This window comes from Myotis yumanensis, unplaced genomic scaffold, assembly GCF_028538775.1.
Source record: "Myotis yumanensis isolate MYYU_CA2020_CCGP unplaced genomic scaffold, mMyoYum1.0.hap1 SCAF_2, whole genome shotgun sequence".
Lineage (NCBI taxonomy): Eukaryota > Metazoa > Chordata > Mammalia > Chiroptera > Vespertilionidae > Myotis > Myotis yumanensis.
This window is the reverse complement of record NW_027223753.1, coordinates 37,258,631-37,264,395: the sequence shown is the minus strand read 5'-3', so window position 1 is coordinate 37,264,395 and position 5,765 is coordinate 37,258,631. Positions and strand designations below refer to the sequence as shown.

Genomic DNA, 5,765 nt, shown 5'->3' with positions numbered 1-5,765 from the left:
GGCATTCCTTGGCTGGTAGCCATATCATCCCAATCTCTGCCTCCATCTGCACATGCGTCCTCCTCTTTGTGCCCCTGTGTGCAAATTTCCTTCTTCTTATAAGCCCCTCCATGCAATATGGCCTCACGTAACTTGATTACATCTGCAAAGACCCTATTTCCAAATAAAGTCACACCCACAGGTACTGGGATCTAGAGCTGGAGCATATCTTTTGGGGGGACACAATTCAACCCCCAACAGACCCATTCTCCTTACTCCCCTGCCCTCCTGCCCTCTGAGCTGCCCAGGTACCATTATTTTGCTTAAAGGTTGAGAGAGCGTGCTAACTGGCTTTCCTTGCTCAGTGCCTTTTTTTTTTCTTTAAAAAATAATATGGAACACTTGAATTTGCGGTCATCCTTGCGAAGGGGCCATGCTAACCTACTCCGTATCGTTCCAATTTTAGTATATGTGCTGCCGTAGCGAGCATGCGCAATGCTTTTTTAAATGACTACCATCTTTCTGTTTCCTGCCCCTTTTCCCTCCCTCTTTCTTTTTCCCTCCCCCTTCTCCCTGGACCTCTCTTGTTTTTGTCTCTCTGTTCTGCCTCTCACTCACCCTCTCTCCTTACACCAGGTCCCCGGCCTCCTCCCCCTCCTTGCTGAGGCTGCTGCCCAGAGGTCACCGTTTTTTCCTCAGATGTGAAGGCCAGGAAGAACTAGAAAAATCTCGAATCTCTGCTTTGCTCTAGTGACCACACGGCGGCTTTCGTTCCGAGCTTGTCATGGATTGGCTCTGCTTTTTTCAAGCCTTTTATAATAATTATTTGGCTTTTTATCCTTCTGAATTCTCTGGAATTAATAAAGTAAAAAAAAAAAAAAAAAAAAACACCCTGGTTGTTTCCTCCTTCTAAGGAAGCCCCAAATTGGAATGGATTAGTTCAGTGGTTGGCAAACTCATTAGTCAACAGAGCCAAATATCAACAGTACAACGATTGAAATTTCTTTTGAGAGCCAAATTTTTTAAACTTAAACTATATAGGTAGGTACATTGCTATTAACTTAATTAGGGTACTCCTAAGGCTTAGGAAGAGCCACACTCAAGGGGCCAAAGAGCTGCATGTGGCTCACGAGCTACAGTTTGCCGACCACTGGGTTAGTTAATCAGCTCGAGTCCACTCCCTGCCCAGCGGAGGGGACCATGTTGGTCCCTCGCTAATAGGGGCCCGCCACGGGCCACGTGTGGGGTTTGCGCAGGGACCACGGTAGCATACAATTACGCCATTTCCTACATTTCATTGCCAGTGCCTGCAGCCTCCACCAGGTTTTTTCGAGGCTGCTCTTTGAGATCTGGTTGGTCCAAATCTTGGTTCATTTCCCTCACTAAGGACTAGAGATGCTTAAGTCCTAGGTAATCAATTAGCAAGCCAAATCTAGCTGAGTATTAAAAGACTAATAGGCCACAACCAAGTAGGGCTTATCACAGACATCAAGAAAGATCCCAATAAATGAACCACAGATAAATCTCAAAATCATTACTCTGAGGGAAAGAAGCCAGACAAAACAGGAAGACATCCAAAACTCCAGCAAGTGCAAGCTGGTCAACATGACAGGAAGGCACTGGCGGTTGCCTGGCGGAGGGGGTGCTGGGAGGAGCCAGGAGGAATGGATTTCAAAGGAGCAGGAGGGAACTCCTGGGGATGATAGATGTTCTCCCTCTCTCTCTCTTTCTCTCTCTCTCTCTCTCTCTCTCTCTCTCTCGCTTGATGTTGGGGATGTTTTCACAGAGGATATGCTTGTGCCAAACATCAAAGGACACACACAAAGCGATCACAGAAGACTCCACCGTTAAGAAAACTATTAATGTAGTCGAGTACATTAATGTACCTCAAGCCTTGGTCAAGGGGTGAGGACGTAAAAGGGGAAGGCCCGTGGCAGATGGGGGAAGTGGTGAGGGCCCATCCCTCCCTCCCACACAGCTTTAGTCAATGGCAATGGACTCTGGAATCCAAAGTCCCCTGTTCTCACCCTGTCTCTGCCTGCAGTTGCAACTGCTGTCTTGTGTTTGGGCTTTGAGCCTGTTTTCTGCAAAATGAGGATAATAACTGTGAAATGAGGGCAGTAACACTGAGGACGGCTGTGGTGAGCGCGAGAGGTAATACGCGTGAGGTGTTCACGGCAGAGTAGAGCCTCCATAGATGGTAACAGTGAGAAAAGGATGACTCCTCACAGCTTTCCTGAGAACCTTCTGTGTGCCAGGTACTACTTAGCAGCAGGGTCCTGAGAGGAAAGCTGTGGTCCCCGGGAGTGTGCCGTCCTCAAGTCCGTGTGCGGGAAAAACGAGGCGCGTGGGGTGCAGGGACTAGCCCACCTCTGTGCTCAGGATGGGCCCATCCTCACCCCTTTCCCAGGAATTGTTCTGGGATCTCCCAGGGGAGGGAGGCCTTTTCTCCCAAGCGAATTTCACCTGTCTGAAAAGCATTTTGAAAGCAGGGGAAACATTAAACACCATAGAGCAAAACGTATGTTGGAAAGGAAATTCATTTGAAAAGAAAGTCATAGTATTGACCAGAACAAGGGAGAGCATGTCATTGAGGACATAAAGCATTAAGGACATGTTTTGCGAGGCGAGGTCTTAGCTTTTAGAATACATACCCGAGTTCTCCTGACTTTGGAGGGCCTGGTTTCCTGATTAGCACCTGCCATTCCCAGTGGAGGCAGATTGGGGATGTGGTGTGAGAAGGTGCTCTCAGAGGCTGCACCAGGTGGGGGGCGGGAGGTGTTCCAACAGGTGTAGGTACACTTGCATGATGGCTGGTGACGAGCCCTGCGAGCTCTCTTGGTAGCCCAGGTGTAGGCTCCATCGTAGATCAGGTCAGGCTGCTGAAGGACAAACCCAGCACCACCACCATCGTCATCACAGCAGCAAGCTCCGGTGGAGTCCTTGCCTTGTGCTAGGTGATGTTCGAAACACTTTCCATCGTTCACGCATATCTCGTTTAATCCTCACAACAGCCCTGTGAAGGTTAGTGCTATTTATGAGGGGTATAATATAATCCCTATTTTACAGATGAGGAAACTGAGGCATTGAGAGCTAAGTAGCTTGCTTGAAGTCATACATCCAAGGCTGGGGAGGAGAGAAGAGAGTTGAGATGCTGGCAAGAAGAATCAATAGAGAGCTGCTGTTGTTAACGGGCCCTTAACCTAAACTTTTTTTATTTTAAGGGCATTGGCTCCCTAATCTCTAGGAGGATACAGGCCTGGGAACCCTCAACTGGTGTGTGTGTGTGTGTGTGTGTGTGTGTGATGCACGTCATGACCACTGTAAGGATGTTCAGAAAACAGAAGTAAGGGGCTGGGCCCATGGCTCCCAGACCAAACAGGGAGCGTGGGGTGACTCCCCAGTTTTTCTGCTCACAGAACATCTGAGTGACCTCACACTTTACAGATGAAGAAACTGAGTCAAGAAGAGCTGAACAACTTGGCCAGGGCCCCACAGCGAGTACAAGCTGGGACTTGAACTCAGGGCTTCCATGGGCTAGCTGAGCCCACAATAAGACCTGTTATGTACAGTTACAATGACCTTCCTCAGACAATCCGTGAAACTGCTGCGTGTTTGAGCCCCATCCCACTCGTGGCAGATAGTGGAGAGCTTTGCCCAGCGTCCCTGTCATTTTGTGGTGGGCCAAGGCTGGAGCCTGGCGTGTCCCTCTCCATCCTGCCTGCTGAAGAGGCAGAGGAGGAACTGTCACTCACACTCCTCTGTGTTCGGTAGTTTGGTGTTGTCGCCTCTGGGGTGCCGCCTGGGCAGGCCCAGGAGGACTGCCTGGCCCCCCTGGAAGGCCCAGGCCTGAAGAGCAGAGCAGGTGTGCACCCACCCTCTGAGCCTTTGTCCACAGAGCCCAGGTCTGAGCTTGACAGAACGCCGTTTTGCCTGTGGCCAGCAGGGGGCGCCGCAGGACAGATGACTTCTTTGGGTGCTACCACAAGCATCACCCAGGAACTGTGTCCTTCATACACTCTAACCCAGTGTCCTTGCTCCGCCTCTTCTCCCAGATGGTCATAAGCTGCACCTCATACCCTTGACCAGGCCCAGACCCTTGGAATGAGAGGCCCTTGTAAAGCCCCCACCAGCAGCTTTTTCCAAAATACGTAGTCCCATTCATCAAGGAAGGGGAACAGATCATCTTAGGGAGGGGGCTGGGGGAATGCTGATTGGAAGAGGTTGGGGGGGGGGGGGGGGCGCTCTATTAGCATTCACCAGAGCCATTGCTTGGAGCTTACTCAGCCCTTCCCCTCTTTAAGCTCCTTGCTCTCGGGATCTGCCTGCCAGGAGGGATGTCAGAATCTTGGGCCCCTACACCCATGACAGTCCCAGAATTGCCCTGGGTGGCGGAGGGCACTGTGGGGCCTGCAGGGAAGTCCTCTCTAGTTATTTTAGGGTGAGAGCAGACAGCCTTGCTCAGGACTATGCAATGAGCTGTGCGGATAAACGCCATGTGAGCAGAGTTCAGCTTTGTAATTAAATACCATGTACAACAAGGTAATCTCACACCTACTTGAAGACACGTGTGATGGCGATTGTGTGGCATGAAATGGAAAAGCGTTGTGTAAATGACTATAATTAACACTGCTTCGCTCGGCCACCTCTTTTTACAGCTTCCTGTCCCCTGCGAGTGCTTTCCTAAGGCAGGCGGATGGCTTCTCCTGACGCCATCAACGGGACTCGCTGAATGACTGGATTTGTCCAGAGATGGAGAGAGATGAGAGGGGGTGAGCCAGAGGACAGGGTCCTGCTACTCACTAGGCAGAGAGTACGAAGAAATGAGTACGTGCCACCACCACCAGCTTACACTTTGCAAATGTGTGGTATGAGTAGCTGTGGGCATCCGGGCACTTGTCAGGTGGGCTGCTGGCCGTGTAGGTCTGAGGGTGAGGGGTGGGCTGCTGGCCGTGTAGGTCTGAGGGTGAGGGGTGGGCTGCTGGCCGTGTAGGTCTGAGGGTGAGGGGTGAGCTGCTGGCCATGTAGGTCTGAGGGTGAAGGGTGGGCTGCTGGCTGTGTAGGTCTGAGGGTGAGGGGGCTCTGGAGAATTCCTCTCCAGAGAGGAGAGGAGGACAGAGGAGCCAGGGCCAGGTGCCGAGAGGTACCTACGTTAAGGGAGAAGCGAGTTTGGAGGTGACCATCCCAAAGAGCCCTGCCAGTCATTGCCAGCCCCACCCACACTGACCCGGCTGCACCAGCCCGTCTCCGGGCGGGGCCTGTGTCTGAGTCCTCCCCTCAGCACCAGCCTGCACCTGGCATGGAGGGAGCGCGTCACTGTTTGCTGGATGAATGAGTAGACGAACAAGCAGCGAGGCTGTTGCACCACAGATAGGAATTCGGTCCAACTTCTTACCAAAATGGTCAGATAGGGACATTAGGAACCAGGCTGGCCTGCTCCTTGGAGTGGCACTTTTGTCTGGCACCTCTGAGAGGGACTGTCTCCTCCAACCGAGGGGCCAGGGTCCTCCCCACACCCCTCCCTCCCTTATGCCGCTCACTCTCAGCCAGGCAGGAGCTGGCATGGGAGCTTGTTTTCCTTTTCTTTCCAAGACTTGGGTTCTCCTTAAAGGCAGGTGCCCCAGCGCCTCTGTGCTGCTCTCCCCTCCCCCCTCTCCCCAGGCAAAGTCTCCGTCCTCAAGGCTTCCAGATGCTCCCCTGCGCTGACCACTGTGGTGCCTGCTCAGACCCACACGGCCAGCAAACAGCCCACTAGACAAATGCCCCGATGCCCGGGGTACCCAACC

At 52.1% G+C, this 5,765-nt stretch overlaps 1 non-coding gene across 1 annotated transcript; it reads right to left on the bottom strand.

Moving 5' to 3' along the window:
* Positions 1–363: 363 nt before the first annotated feature.
* LOC139004581 (U6 spliceosomal RNA) lies at positions 364–469 on the bottom strand. The gene has a single exon (XR_011470454.1). It is a non-coding gene; the product is annotated as a U6 spliceosomal RNA (small nuclear RNA).
* Between the last annotated feature and the right edge of the window lie 5,296 nt (positions 470–5,765).